Source organism: Arachis ipaensis, chromosome B7, assembly GCF_059453495.1.
Source record: "Arachis ipaensis isolate K30076 ecotype BB chromosome B7, ASM5945349v1, whole genome shotgun sequence".
In the NCBI taxonomy this organism is placed as follows: domain Eukaryota; kingdom Viridiplantae; phylum Streptophyta; class Magnoliopsida; order Fabales; family Fabaceae; genus Arachis; species Arachis ipaensis.
The window spans coordinates 130,534,222-130,550,845 of record NC_142442.1 but is presented as its reverse complement, the minus strand read 5'-3'; the positions used below and the strand labels follow the sequence as shown (position 1 = coordinate 130,550,845).

The 16,624-nt window shown below is 37.5% G+C and overlaps 1 non-coding gene across 1 annotated transcript; it reads right to left on the bottom strand.

Moving 5' to 3' along the window:
- Positions 1–5,972: 5,972 nt before the first annotated feature.
- On the bottom strand, positions 5,973–6,080 carry LOC148554133 (small nucleolar RNA R71). Its single transcript, XR_015892698.1, has one exon. It is a non-coding gene; the product is annotated as a small nucleolar RNA R71 (small nucleolar RNA).
- Positions 6,081–16,624: the final 10,544 nt, after the last annotated feature.

Here is a 16,624-nt window from a genome sequence, read left to right as displayed (position 1 = left end):
TGAATTCTCCATAAAGTGACCAAGAATCTTCCTAGACCCATCTAGTTGAGCACTACTCCAACCTTTTTATTTCATGTTTGATGTATCAACCCTAATGAGCCTTGATTTATAACACCAACCACAAAACATTTTTCACTTACGCTTCATCCCACAAAGTTTCCTAAGTTTTCAAGCAAGCCATATTCAAGTGGGATAATAAAGTTAATAGAAATGAATTTCACCCACTCAAATGAAGGAGTAGATAGCAACCAAGGCAAAGATGCTTCCAAGAATCTTGACAAAGCATATCCAACACCCGTCATTCTCTTTCTAAGGACTCCCACCTCTTCACAAGTTTTCTCAAATGTAATCCTTTGTTCAAAAATTTTATCTAAGCCTTTTCCCTTACTCAAATCAGAATAAGAAGGGTGAGAAAAATTTACCTCCACAACGCTTTCAAATCCACCAAGGAAAGGTTCTTCATGCTCAAAGGATTCTTCACCACTAAAACTTGATGCTTGATCTTCATCACCAAGGGAACTAAATTCTTGCTCTATCCCGTCCAATTCTTCTTATGGAATATGTCTTGGAGGTTGTGCATATTCCTCCTTAGCATCAAATTCAATCTTCTTGGAGGGGTTTTCATCAATTCTAGACTCCCATGGAGGTTCCGCATCTCCTAAGTCTTCAACCATTTCTTCCTTTTCTTCAACAATTGTAGCTTCCTCCAATTGTTCCAATACAAAGCAACTTCCCTCATTTCTCACCAGAGTTTCCAATCTCTCCTTCTTGCTATGCTCTCCCTTGGATTCTTCACATGTAGCCATTGGAGTTCCTTGAGTATTCAAGCATTGAGATGCTAACCGGTTTACCATCTCATCCAAGGTGGCCGTGAATTGTTGCACATCCCTTTTCATCTCCTCTTGCTCTTGAAGAAAAATACCAAGGATGTCATCCATTGGAGGTTGGGGTGGATGAGAGGGCTCATTGTCTTGGGGAAAGGGTTTATAGTAGGAAGGTGGTTCATCATAGTAAGGATGTGGTGGTTCTATGTTCTCCATTTGTTCTACTTATTGGCCAACACACTCTAATCCATTGTTCTCAAGTTGAGATTCTACAATCTCCTTCATACTCCCCTCTTTGGTTACTTTTCCATAATCATCCATGGACATGTGGTATGAATCCCATGTATCTAACTTTTGGTGGACGGTTGCTTGAAGCCGGTCCATTGCCTCCTTGAAAGATGGACATGGATATTCTTCTATGGAGGGTGGTGGAAGGTAGAATTCATCTTGAGGATGAAAATTTGCACACATTGGAGGTGGTTCATCTTGGTTATAGTATGGAGAATATGGTTCTTGGGAGTATTGAGGTTGGGATGGTGGTTCCATGTACGGCTCATATGGTTGTTGAAATGGTGGGTATGGATTAGGGTCATATGAAGGTGTTTGGTGAAAAGGGGCTTGTGAGTATGGTTGAGGATTATGTTAAGGGTATGGCTCATAGGCATATGGTGGTAGTTCTTGAAAGTCACAAAGAGATTCACCATAGCCATTGGATTGGTATGTATCATAGAATGGCTCTTGTTCATAGTGTATTGGTGGAGGTTGTTGCCATGAAGATTGATCAGATGCATATGGCTCCTCCCACCTTTGATTATCCCATCCTTGATACACATCCTTATTGTAGCCCTCATTTTCTACAACATAATTAGAACCAAACTCATAGCCAAAGTAAGAATTCATAATGAAAAGAGAAAATAAGAAACAAAAGCTAATAAGAAATAATGAAACAAAGTCTTAAAACTAGCAAAAACTAACAAGCAATCCAAAAATCAAGCTATTCACAATATTCACATATATAAAATAACCAATAATATAACACCATTGCAATTCTCCGGCAACGGCGCCATTTTGATGATTGGAAAATTGACGGTTTAGAATTCCTGATGAGCGGATAATTTATACGCTTTTTGACATTGTTTTTAGTATGTTTTTAGTAGGATCTAGTTACTTTTAGGGATGTTTTCATTAGTTTTTATGTTAAATTCACATTTCTGGACTTTACTATGAGTTTGTGTGTTTTTCTGTGATTTCAGGTATTTTCTGGCTGAAATTGAGGGACTTGAGCAGAAATCAGATTCAGAGGTTGAAGAAGGACTGCTGATGCTGTTGGATTCTGACCTCCCTGCACTCAAAGTGGATTTTCTGGAGCTACGAAACTCAAAATGGCGCGCTTCTAATTGCGTTGGAAAGTAGACATCCAGGGCTTTCCAGAAATATATAATAGTCCATACTTTGACCAAGAATAGATGACGTAAACTGGCGTTCAACGCCAGCTTTCTGCCCAAATCTGGCGTCCAGTGCCAGAAAAGGAGCCAAAACCAGAGTTGAACGCCCAAACTGGCACAAAAGCTGGCGTTCAACTCCAAGAAGGACCTCTACACGTGCAACACTCAAGCTCAGCCCAAGCACACACCAAGTGGGCCCCGAAAGTGGATTTATGCATCAATTACTTACTTCTGTAAACCCTAGTAGCTAGTTTATTATAAATAGGATCTTTCACTATTGTATTAGACATCTTTTGAACCATCTTTGAGTCTTTTTGACCATCTTTGGATGCCTGGTTCTTAGATCAGAGGGGCTGGCCATTCGGCCATGCCTGGACCTTTCACTTATGTATTTTCAACGGTAGAGTTTCTACACTCCATAGATTAAGGTGTGGAGCTCTGATGTTCCTCAAAGATTAATGCAAAGTACTACTATTTTCTATTCAATTCATCTTATTTCGCTTCCAAGATATTCATTCGTATTTCAATCTGAATGTGATGAACGTGACAATCATCATCATTCCCTATGAACGCGTGCCTGACAACCACTTCCGTTCTACCTTCGACTGAATGAGTATCTCTTAGATCTCCTAACCAGAATCTTCGTGGTGTAAGCTAGAATGATGGCGGCATTCAAGAGAATCTGGAAAGTCTAAACCTTGTCTGTGGTATTCCGAGTAGGATTCAATGAATGAATGACTGTGACGAGCTCCTAACTCGCGATTGCAGGGCGTTAGTGACAGACGCAAAAGGATAGTAAATCCTATTCCAGCATGATCGAAAACCGACAGATGAATAGCCGTGCCGTGACAGGGTGCGTTGACCATTTTCACTGAGAGGATAAGATGAAGCCATTGACAAGGGTGATGCCTCCAGACGATTAGCCGTGCCGTGACAGGGCATTGGATCATTTTCCCGAGAGATGACTGAAAGTAGCCATTGACAGTGGTGATGTATCACATAAAGCCAGCCATGGAAAGGAGTAAGACTGATTGGATGAAGATAGCAGGAAAGCAAAGGTTCAGAGGAATGAAAGCATCTCCATTCGCTTATCTGAAATTCCTACCAATGAATTACATAAGTATTTCTATCCCTATTTTATTATATCAAATTCGAAAACACCATTATCAATTTATATCTGCCTAACTGAGATTTGCAAGGTGACCATAGCTTGCTTCATACCAACAATCTCCGTGGGATTCGACCCTTACTCACGTAAGGTATTACTTGGACGACCCAGTGCACTTGCTGGTCAGTTACACGGAGTTGTGAACCATGGTCTTGGCATCATGTTTTTGGCGCCATTTCCAGGGAAAGAAAGAGCAATGAATTTTACATAATTAAAGTGTAATCACGATTCCCCGTACCAAGTTTTTGGCGCCGTTGTCGGGGATTGTTCGAGTATGGACAACTGACGGTTCATCTTGTTGCTCAGATTAGGTAATTTTCTTTTTGTTTTGTTTTCAAAAATTTTTCAAAAATCTTTCAAAAAATTTTTCTTTTGTTTCGAAAAAAAATAAAATAATAAAATTAATGTTTTCAAAAATAAATTATTCTATGGCTTCAAAACCTTCAAGAATGAATTCTAGAGTTTCATGGTAACATGTTGAATCCTATCTGGCTGTAAAGCCATACCCAAACTCCTTTGGGATTGGTCTTCAATTAATCACCTCAATGGATGTAATTCCATACTAAAGCTTGGCTGGCTATTAAGCCATGCCTGACCCTTTGATTTGAGCTTTAGACTAAAGAGCATAAGATTCCTGGAATTCATATTAAAGATTTTGGAATCCTTATTTTTCTTTTTCAAAATGAATTTCAAAAAATATAAAATAAAAATACAAAAAAAATCATAAAATCATAAAAATCAAAAATATTTTGTGTTTCTTGTTTGAGTCTTGAGTCATGTTATAAGTTTGGTGTCAATTGCATGTGCATCTTGCATTTTTCGAAAATTCTCATGCATTCATAGTGTTCTTCATGATCTTCAAGTTGTTCTTGGTAAGTCTTCTTGTTTGATCTTTGCATTTGCATGTTTTGTGTCTTTTCTTGTTTTTCATATGCATTCTTGAATTCTTAGTGTCTAAGCATTAAAGAATTCTAAGTTTGGTGTCTTGCATGTTTTCCTTGCATTAAAAATTTTTCAAAAAAAAATGTTCTTGATGTTCATCATGATCTTCAAAGTGTTCTTGGTGTTCATCTTGACATTCATAGCATTCTTGCATGCATCACATGTTTTGATCTAAAAATTTCATGCATTGCATCATTTTACTTATTTTTCTCTCTCCTCATAAAAATTCAAAAATCAAAAAAATATCTTTCCCTTTTTCTCTCATCAAATTCGAAAATTTGAGTTGACTTTTTCAAAAATTTTTAAAATCAAGTTGTTTCTTATGAGTCAAATCAAATTTTCAATTTGAAAATCTTATCTTTTTCAAAAATCAAATCTTTTTCAAAATTCTTAGTTATTTTCGAAAATTCCAAAAATATTTTTCAAAAATCTTTTTCTTATTTTTCATATCAAATTTTCGAAAATAACATAATCAATTAATGTTTTGATTCAAAAATTTGAAGTTTGTTACTTGCTTGTTAAGAAAGATTCAAACTTTAAGTTCTAGAATCATATCTTGTGATTTCTTATGAATCAAGTCATTAATTGAGATTTTAAAAATCAAATCTTTTTCAAAACTAATTTCTAAAATATCTTCTTATCTTACCTTTTTCAAAAAGTTGGTTTCAAAATATCTTTTCTAACCTCCTAACTTCTTATCTTTTCAAAATTTGTTTCAACTAACTAACTAACTTTTTATTTGTTTCTTAACTTTTTCAAAACTACCTAACTAACTCTCTCTCTCTAATTTTCGAAAATATCTTCTCTCTTTTTCAAAATTTCTTTTTAATTAACTAATTATTTCAATTTTGAAAATTTTAATTTTCGAAAATTACTAACCTTTTTCAAAAACTATTTTCGAAAATCACTAACTCTTTTTTCAAAAATAATTTTCGAAAATTCTCTTCTCTCTCATCTCCTTCTATTTGTTTATTCATCTACTAACATCTCTCCCTCACTCACAAAAAAAAAAAGAGGATCTCTATTATTATTATTTTTCTGTGCCCTCTTCTTTGTCATATGAGCAGGAGCAAGGACAAGAATATTCTTGTTGAAGCAGATCCAGAACCTGACAGGACTCTGAAGAGAAAACTAAGAGAAGCTGAATTACAACAATCCAGAGATAACCTTTCAGAAATTTTCGAGCAGGAAGAGGAGATGGCAGCCGAAAATAATAATAATGCAAGGAGGATGCTTGGTGACTTTACTGCACCTAATTCCAATTTACATGGAAGAAGCATCTCCATTCCTGCTATTGGAGCAAACAACTTTGAGCTGAAACCTCAATTAGTTTCTCTGATGCAGTAGAACTGCAAGTTTCATGGACTTCCATCTGAAGATCCTTTTCAGTTCTTAACTGAATTCTTGAAGATATGTGATACTGTTAAGACTAATGGAGTAGATCCTGAAGTCTACAGGCTCATGCTTTTCCCTTTTGCTGTAAGAGACAGAGCTAGAATATGGTTGGACTCTCAACCCAAGGACAGCCTGAACTCTTGGGATAAGCTGGTCAAGGCTTTCTTAGCCAAGTTCTTTCCTCCTCAAAAGCTGAGCAAGCTTAGAGTGGATGTTCAAACCTTCAGACAGAAAGAAGGTGAATCCCTCTATGAAGCTTGGGAGAGATACAAAGGACTGACCAAAAAGTGTCCTTCTGACATGCTTTCAGAATGGACCATCCTGGATATATTCTATGATGGTTTATCTGAGTTATCAAAGATGTCATTGGATACTTCTGCAGGTGGATCCATTCACCTAAAGAAAACGCCTGCAGAAGCTCAAGAACTCATTGACATGGTTGCAAATAACCAGTTCATGTACACTTCTGAAAGGAATCCTGTGAATAATGGGACGCCTGTGAAGAAGGGAGTTCTTGAAGTTGATACTCTGAATGCCATATTGGCTCAGAATAAAATATTGACTCAGCAAGTCAATATGATTTCTCAGAGTCTGAATGGAATGCAAGCTGCATCCAACAGTACTCAAGAGGCTTCTTAAGAAGAAGAAGCTTATGATCCTGAGAACCCTGCAATAGCAGAGGTGAATTACTTAGGTGAACCTTATGGAAACACCTATAACTCATCATGGAGAAATCATCCAAATTTCTCATGGAAGGATCAAAAGCCTCAACAAGGCTTTAATAATGGTGGAAGAAACAGGTTTAACAATAATAAACCTTTTCCATCATCCACTCAGCAACAGACAGAGAACTCTGAACAAAATACTTCTAATTTAGCAAACTTAGTCTCTGATCTATCTAAGGCCACTATAAGTTTCATGAATGAAACAAGGTCTTCCATTAGAAATTTGGAAGCACAAGTGGGCCAGCTGAGTAAAAGGATCACTGAAATCCCTCCTAGTACTCTCCCAAGCAATAAAGAAGAAAATCCAAAAGGAGAGTGCAAGGCCATTGACATAAGCACCATGGCCGAACCTGTAAGGGAAGGAGAGGACGTGAATCCCAAGGAGGAAGACCTCCTGGGACGTCCAGTGGTCAATAAGGAGCTTCCCTCTGAGGAACCAAAGGACTCTGAGGCTCATCTAGAGACCATAGAGATTCCATTGAACCTCCTTATGCCCTTCATGAGCTCTGATGAGTATTCCTCTTCTGAAGAGAATGAGGATGTTACTGAAGAGCAAGCTGCCAAGTTCCTTGGTGCAATCATGAAGCTGAATGCCAAATTATTTGGTATTGATACTTGGAAAGTTGAACCTCCCTTGTTCAGCAATGAACTAAGTGATCTGGATCAACTGACATTGCCTCAGAAGAGACAGGATCTTGGAAAGTTCATAATACCTTGTACCATAGGCACCATGATCTTTAAGGCTCTGTGTGATCTTGGTTCAGGAATAAACCTCATGTCCCTCTCTATAATAGAGAAACTGGGAATCTATGGGGTGCAAGCTCCTAAAATCTCATTAGAGATGGCAGACAATTCAAGAAAATAGGCATATGGACAAGTAGAGGACGTGTTAGTAAAGGTTGAAGGCCTTTACATCCCTGCTGATTTCATAGTCCTGGATACTGGAAAGGAAGAGGATGAATCCATCATCCTAGGAAGACCTTTCCTGGCCACAGTAAGAGCTGTGATTGGTGTTGACAGAGGTGAACTAGTCCTTCAATGGAATGAGGACTCCCTTGCGTTTAAAACTCAAGGATCTCCCTCTGCAACCATGGAAAGGAAGCATGAAAAGCTTCTCTCAAAGCAGAGTCAAACAAAGCTCCCACAGTCAAACTCTAAGTTTGGTGTTGGGAGGCCACAACCAAACTCTAAGTTTGGTGTTGAACTCCCATATCCAAACTCTAAGTTTGGTGTTAGAGAGTCTCAACAAAGCTCTGTAAATCTGTGAGGCTCCATGAGAGCCCACTCTCAAGCTATTGACATTAAAGAAGCGCTTGTTGGGAGGCAACTCAATTTTTATCTAACTATATTTTTCTTAGTTATATGTCTTTATAGGTTCATGATCATGTGGAGTCACAAAATAAACAAAAAAAAAATCAAAAACGGAATCAAAAACAGCAGAAGAAAAATCACACCCTGGAGGAGCATCTGCCTGGCGTTCAACGCCAGAACAGAGCATGGTTCTGGCGCTGAACGCCCAAAATGGGCAGCATTCTGGCGCTGAACGCCCAGAACAAGCATGGTTCTGGCGTTCAACGCCAGAAATGGCAACAAATGGGCGTTGAACGCCCAAAATGGGCACCAACCTGGCGTTGAACGCCCAGAGTTGTGTGCAAAGGCATTTTACATGCCTAATTGGTGCAGGGATGCAAATCCTTGACACCCCAAGATCTGTGGACCCCACAGGATCCCCACCTACCTCCACTCACTTCTTCTCACCACTCTCTTTCACACAACCCCATAAACACTCTTCCCCCAAAAAAACCCTTCACCAATCACCTCAATCTCTCTTCCCCATCACCTCTTCACCACTCATATCCATCCACTCTTCCCCATAAACCTACCTCATAAACTCCACCTACCTTCAAAATTCAAAACCAATTTCCCACCCAAACCCACCAATATGGCCGAAACACTTCCCACTCTCCCTCTCCTTCATTTCTTCTTCTTCTTCATCTATTCTTTCTTTTATTGCTCGAGGGCGAGCAAAATTCTAAGTTTGGTGTGGTAAAAGCATAAGCTTTTTGTTTTTCCATTACCATTGATGGCACCTAAGACCGGAGAATCCTCTAGAAAGGGGAAAGGGAAGACAAAAGCTTTCACATCCGAGTCATGGGAGATGGAAAGGTTCATCTCCAAAGCCCATCAAGACTACTTCTATGATGTTGTGGCCAAGAAGAAGGTGATCCCCGAGGTCCCTTTCAAACTCAAAAGAAATGAGTATCCAGAGATCCGACATGAAATTCAAAGAAGAGGTTGGGAAGTTCTAACAAATCCCATCCAACAAGTCGGCATCCTAATGGTTCAAGAGTTCTATGCCAATGCATGGATCACCAAGAACTATGATCAAAGTAAGAACCCGGATCCAAAGAACTATGTTACAATGGTTCGGGGGAAATACTTAGATTTTAGTCCGGAGAATGTGAGGTTGGCGTTTAACTTGCCCATGATGCAAGGAGATGAACGCCCCTACACTAGAAGGGTCAACTTTAATCAAAGGTTGGACCAAGTCCTTATGGACATATGTGTAGAAGGAGCTCAATAGAAGATTGACTCCAAAGGCAAGCCGGTTCAACTAAGAAGATTGGACCTCAAGCCTGTAGCTAGAGGATGGTTGGAGTTCATTCAATGCTCAATCATTCCCACTAGCAACCGGTCTGAAGTTACTATAGACCGGGCCATCATGATCCATAGCATCATGATTGGAGAAAAGGTGGAAGTTCATGAGATTATACCTCAAGAACTCTACAAGGTGGCTGACAAGTCCTCCACTATGGCAAGGTTAGCCTTTCCTCACCTCATTTGCCACCTATGCAATTCGGCTGGGATTGACATAGAGGGAGATATCCTCATCAAAGAGGACAAACCCATCACTAAGAAAAAGATGGAGCAAGCAAGAGAGCCAATTCATGGAGCTCAAGAGGCGTATGAAGCTCATCACCATGAGATCCCGGAGATGCCTCAAATGCACTTTCCTCCACAAAACTATTGGGAGCAAATCAACACCTCCCTAGGAGAATTGAGTTCCAATATGGGACAACTAAGGGTGGAACATCAAGAGCACTCCATCATGCTTCATGAAATAGGAGAAGATCAAAAAGCAATGAGGGAGGAGCAACAAAGACAAGGAAGAGACATAGAAGAGCTCAAGGACATCATTGGTTCCTCAAGAAGGAAGCGCCACCATCACTAAGGTGGATTCATTCCTTGTTCTTACTTCTTCTGTTTTTCGTTTTCTATGTTGTGTGCTTATCTATGTTTGTGTCTTCATTACATGATCATTAGTAAGTAGTAACTATGTCTTAAAGTTATGAATGTCCTATGAATCCATCACCTCTCTTAAATGAAAAATGTTTTAATTCAAAAGAACAAGAAGTACATGAGTTTCGAATTTATCCTTGAACTTAGCTTAATTATATTGATGTGGTGACAATGCTTCTTGTTTTCTGAATGTATGCTTGAACAGTGCATATATCTTTTGAAGTTGTTGTTTAAGAATGTTAAATATGTTGGCTCTTGAAAGAATGATGACAAGGAGACATGTTATTTGATAATCTGAAAAATCATAAAAATGATTCTTGAAGCAAGAAAAAGCAGCAAAGAACAAAGCTTGCAGAAAAAAAAAAGAGAAGAAAAAAAAATAGGCGAAAAAAAAAATATAGAAAGAAAAAGCAAGCAAAAAAAAAAAGCCAATAACCCTTAAAACCAAAAGGCAAGGGTAAATAAAAAGGATCCCAAGGCTTTGAGCATCAGTGGATAGGAGGGCCTAAAGGAATAAAATCCTGGTCTAAGCGGCTAAACCAAGTTGTCCCTAACCATGTGCTTGTGGCGTGTAGGTGTCAAGTGAAAACTTGAGACTAAGCGGTTAAAGTCAAGGTCCAAAGCAAAAGAAGAGTGTGCTTAAGAACCATGGACACCTCTAATTGGAGACTTTAGCAAAGCTGAGTCACAATCTGAAAAGGTTCACCCAATTATGTGTCTGTGGCATTTATGTATCCGGTGGTAATACTGGAAAACAAAGTGCTTAGGGCCACGGCCAAGACTCATAAAGAAGCTGTGTTCAAGAATCATCATACTGAACTAGGAGAATCAATAACACTATCTGAACTCTGAGTTCCTATAGATGCCAATCATTCTGAACTTCAATGGATAAAGTGAGATGCCAAAACTATTCAAGAGGCAAAAAGCTATAAGTCCCGCTCATCTTATTGGAGCTATGTTTCATTGATAGTTTGGAATTTATAGTATATTCTCTTCTTTTTATCCTATTTGATTTTCAGTTGCTTGGGGACAAGCAACAATTTAAGTTTGGTGTTGTGATGAGCGGATAATTTATACGCTTTTTGGCATTGTTTTTAGTATGTTTTTAGTAGGATCTAGTTACTTTTAGGGATGTTTTCATTAGTTTTTATGTTAAATTCACATTTCTGGACTTTACTATGAGTGTGTGTGTTTTTCTGTGATTTCAGGTATTTTCTGGCTGAAATTGAGGGACTTGAGCAGAAATCAGATTCAGAGGTTGAAGAAGGACTGCTGATGCTGTTGGATTCTGACCTCCCTACACTCAAAGTGGATTTTCTGGAGCTACAGAACTCGAAATGGTGCGCTTCCAATTGCGTTGGAAAGTAGACATCTAGGGCTTTCCAGAAATATATAATTGTCCATACTTTGGCCAAGAATAGACGACGTAAACTGGCGTTCAATACCAGCTTTCTGCCCAAATCTGGCGTCCAGCGCCAGAAAAGGAGCCAAAACCAGAGTTGAACACCCAAACTGGCACAAAAGCTGGCGTTCAACTCCAAGAAGGACCTCTACACGTGCAACACTCAAGATCAGCCCAAGCACACACCAAGTGGGCCCCGGAAGTGGATTTATGCATCAATTACTTACTTCTGTAAACCCTAGTAGCTAGTTTATTATAAATAGGACCTTTTACTATTGTATTAGGCATCTTTGATCAGTTGTATGCTATCCTAGATCACGTTTGAGGGCTGGCCTCTCGGCCATGCCTGGACTTTCACTTATATATTTTTAACGGTAGAGTTTCTACACTCCATAGATTAAGGTGTGGAGCTCTGCTGTTCCTCAAAGATTAATGCAAAGTACTACTGTTTTCTATTCAATTCATCTTGTTTCACTTCTAAGATATTCATTCGTACTTCAATATGAATGTGATGAACGTGACAATCATCATCATTCCCTATGAACGCGTGCCTGACAACCACTTCCGTTCTACCTTAGACTGAATGAGTATCTCTTAGATCTCTTAATCGGAATCTTCGTGGTGTAAGCTAGAATGATGGCGGCATTCAAGAGAATCTGGAAGGTCTAAACCTTGTCTGTGGTATTCTGAGTAGGATTCAATGAATGAATGACTGTGACGAGCTCCAAACTCGCGATTGCAGGGCGTTAGTGACAGACGCAAAAGGATAGTAAATCCTATTCCAGCATGATCGAGAACCGACAGATGAATAGCCGTGCCGTGACAGGGTGCGTTGACCATTTTCACTGAGAGGATAAGATGAAGCCATTGACAAGGGTGATGCCTCCAGACGATTAGCCGTGCCGTGACAGGGCATTGGATCATTTTCCCGAGAGATGACTGAAAGTAGCCATTGACAGTGGTGATGTATCACATAAAGCCAGCCATGGAAAGGAGTAAGACTGATTGGATGAAGATAGCAGGAAAGCAGAGGTTCAGAGGAACGAAAGCATCTCCATTCGCTTATCTGAAATTCTCACCAATGAATTACATAAGTATTTCTATCCCTATTTTATTATATTATTTTCGAAAACTCCATAACCATTTGATATCCGCCTGACTGAGATTTACAAGGTGACCATAGCTTGCTTCATACCAACAATCTCCGTGGGATTCGACCCTTACTCACATAAGGTATTACTTGGACGACCCAGTGCACTTGCTGGTTAGTTATGCGAAGTTGTGAAGATATGTTTAGACCATGGTCCTGTGCATCCGTTTTTGGTGTCATTACCAGGGAATCAATTTCGAACAACAATTCACAACCTGAGAAGCAATTTTGCATACCAATAAACCCTATAAATGGGGTTTATCAGTACCATCTTTTGTCTGTTTTACATGTGTCATCCAATGATAACACTTTTCAATCAGCTCGTTCGTGATTTTTGTCTTTTTCTGCGGGGTTTTGTAAACTTGAGCCGCTGGTAAGGTTGGTTCTGAAGATGTTCCTTCACCAAATTTTAATGCTGCTTCCACTCCAGCCTCTATCACCGCCTCTGCCAGGATGTCAAGCTGTGAATCACTCTCTTGAGAGGGCTGAGTTGCTTGAGATGCTGGTGGACTTATCCCAAGGCTAAAGGAAGGCCTTTCATCTTCCCTTTCCCTAGGTTGAGCAGCACGGCAAGATGATAGATATTTAATAATGATATTAAACAAAAATGATATTTAATCACTACAGTGAACCAAAATCCAAGCAAGTAATGAACCCAAATCCAAACTAACAGTGAACCGAAATGATATTAAACAAAAATGATATTAAAGAAAAGCAAGTAACATACCTGTCAAATGATGACAAGATTAGAGTTTCTTTTTCTGATTGTCGTGCCACCGGATGTTCTTTGGATTGTTCTTCATCAAAAACTTGATAGATATCGGCATCCTTGAAAAAATGTTCAATAACAGAGCTTGTAATAGACCCCGTAACACCCTGCTTGTTGGGTTCTGGAGGGCAGTTATAAGAAACAGAAGAGAGTCCAAAGACAACAACACATTGAATTCATTTTTGGTTTCAGCCGAACCATAATTAAACCATGTATAAGCAGTAAACATTATCGATATTTATATAAGCAGTAAAACTTACACATCAACAGGTGCTTCTTGTTTGGATTGTTGCTCTGTTGGTTCTTCGCAGGGCTTTTCCAGAGGTCTGCTTCATTAAACAGTAAATATTTTTATAATTATCCCAAACTATTATCATATTTAACAATGATATTTAACAGAAATTACATTAATCATTATAGTGAACCAAAAACCAAAATTATATTGAATCAAAATCTAAACGTACAATGAACCAAAATTATATTAAACAAAAGTGATATTAAAGAATTTAATGCTTACACATTAACAGGTGCTTCTTATTTTGATTCTTGTTGCACCGGTGGTTCTTGGGCTTGTTGTTCTTGTTCTTTTGCAGGGCTGTTGCATTAAATAGTAAAGATTTCTAATAATTGTCCCAAACTATTATCATATTTAACAATGATATTTAACAGAAATTACACTAATCATTATAGTGAACCGAAAACTAAACTTATACTGAACCAAAACACAAACTTACAGTGAACCAAAATTATATTAAACAAAAGTGATATTAAAGAATTTAATGCTTACACATTCACAGGTGCTTCTTGTTGCACCGTTGGTTCTTGGGCTTGTTGTTCTTGTTCTTTTGCAGGGCTATTGCATTAAATAGAAAACAGTTCAATAATAATCATTAAAATTAATAAAAAGAATTTTTATGTGAAACTTACTCTTCATTAGAAACTTGATACACATAGTCATCTTTCATTAAGTCTTCAATTACAGAACTCGTAAGAGATACTGTAACACCCTGCTTTTCAGCTTCTTGAGGGCAGCTGTAATAAGCAGAAGAGAGTCCAAAGATAAAAACAGATTGAATTTATTTCTGGTTTCAACTGAACCATAATTAAACCATTTATAAGCAGTAAACATTGAACAAGATTCATGTGGTGAATAAATATTTATTAAATTACTCGTTATTAGATGTTTGTTGTGTTTCCTTTTGCGGAGGGACATAGATGAAGTCATCCTTCATCAACTCTTCCTGAACTGAACTTGGAAGAGATAATGCAAGAGGAGATCTAAGGAATGTAAACAAAAATAAAGTTAATGTTGAATAATTAGAATAATTAGAATTTATTTTGAAAAATAGGAATTTGCACATTGAAACACTCACACTTCCAAAGGTTCAGTACGAGTTTGTTGTTGAAACTCAACGATTTGTAGTTCAGATTCAGGTGTAGCTCTAGTGACATTTAAACACAATTTCCTTTTGATTAATTAAACAAAAATTATTAACTAAATTTAAAAGAGTAACATAAATATTTTTAACTTACACTTGTGCAGTTTTAGACGTCTTTTTTGGGAAGATTTTCTTTTTTTCTAAAATATTTGACCGGGGTTTCCGGGGTATTTTTCCTAAAAAAATAACAAATTAAAATTAGAAACCAAGATTAAAAGCAGAGGTCTAGAAAGACATTAAATTCATTTTTGGGCAACCACCGAACCGAAAATACAATATGCAGTGAACCAATTTACTTGGTATTGCTTGCAACATCTACAGAAGGTGTAGAGCTTCCTTGTGTCTGTAAGACTTGCTCACTATCAATATTTACAGTCGGCACCCTAAGCAATATAAATAAATATTAGTAATTGAATCTAGAGGAATTAGAAAAGGTTGTAGCAAAAGTAAGCCAAGAAAAAGAATTCGGGAATAATAAACTAAATCTTACGTCTGAGAGAAATCATTTTGTCCAAGTGGAGAGTCATACTGATCCGGAGCAATGTTTGTTGACTGAGCTCCATCGTTTCTTTTCTTTGATCTTTTCTCCCTTATTATCTACAATGCTCGTTTTCTTTTTTCGGCAGCATTGTCTTTTTCTTGTTCAGTTCTGAAAGTTCATAAAATAAGTATCAAGAAAACTAAAATGTAAGTATCAGTAAAAGAAAATATGATTCGATAAACTTACTCCTTCTCAGGTTGGGTTGGTGTTTTTGCCACTCTTTCTGGTTGTTTTCTTCTTTTTATTATGGGTGTTTTCTCAGTTTCATATCCTCTGTAAAACAGATAAACACATTGAATTTATACCGAAGACAAGACACTAATGATGAAGTTAACCAAACTCAAAGATAACGCCGAACCGAAATAAGTTAAACTGCTAAACCGAAACCTAGAAGCCCACCGAACCAAAAATAGATATATATGCAATCAACAAAAAAACTTACTCGTTTTCAGATTCGCTTGTGCTCTCTGAATATATAGGCACATGCTTTGTTTTTTTTTTTTTGTTTTTTAACCACCTTCAATGGTTGTTTTCTTTTTTTTTTTGGCTTTTTTTTTTATTTCTTCTTCTCTGCAATACATAAGAACAAGCACATAAGAACAAATTTAAGCAAATACAAATTAAATGAAATTGATATGAAAATTAAACTTACTGGGTTTCGGATTCAAATTCGGAAAGTCTTTCCTCTTCTGAAGAAGAATCCCTCTCAACATTTTTCTTTTTTTCTTTTTCTTTTTTCTCGAAGTTACTTGTTTTTGTTTTTTCTTTCTTTTTTGCTTTTTGTACAGAAGTCCCTAAAATAGAAACAAGGTCTCAATTAATTAATCATCAAAATAACAATTTAACAATTCGGTGAACCGAATAAAGTAATCCTACCATACCAAAAAACATTCATATGGTGAATAGTACATGACAACTATTTATTCATCAAGAAAAATATTTCTTAATGCAGAAACATTCAAATGAACAAAACTAACAATTGCAAGTAGGACAAATAATTTAATTATAACCTAAAAGCATTTCAAAGCAAATTTTTTGGGAAATTTTAGTATAGTACTTACCAATAGTTGTGTTGTTTCAGATAAAATTCGTTCAATGATCTTTTCCCTTGTCCAATAGGCCACTCAGGTGCAGGGGGAGCATCAGGTGCAAATGGGAGGGGAAACTTTGTTTCATGGAAGTATATCAATATTAATACAAAAACACAGCCATCAACAGACTGTTTTTTCCCCTCTCTCTTATTTTCAACTCCTTTCATTAAGAAGTTGAGAACATGCTTTGCCCAATCCCATTTCCTAAGGTTGTCCACATGAAAGATCGGTGGCGGAGCAAGAAGCACTTTTGCATGAAGACAACAAAAGTCCTCTTGAATTTTTTTTGGTTCTCCTCCCCTTCTACACTCATATCCAGCACATTCCTTGCCAAAGTTTCCAAGAAAATATTTTTAACACTGTCAAATATTTTTAACGCTGTCAGGAAAAAGATTCCCTACAATATTTTAATAGCAAAAATAAGACAAAAATG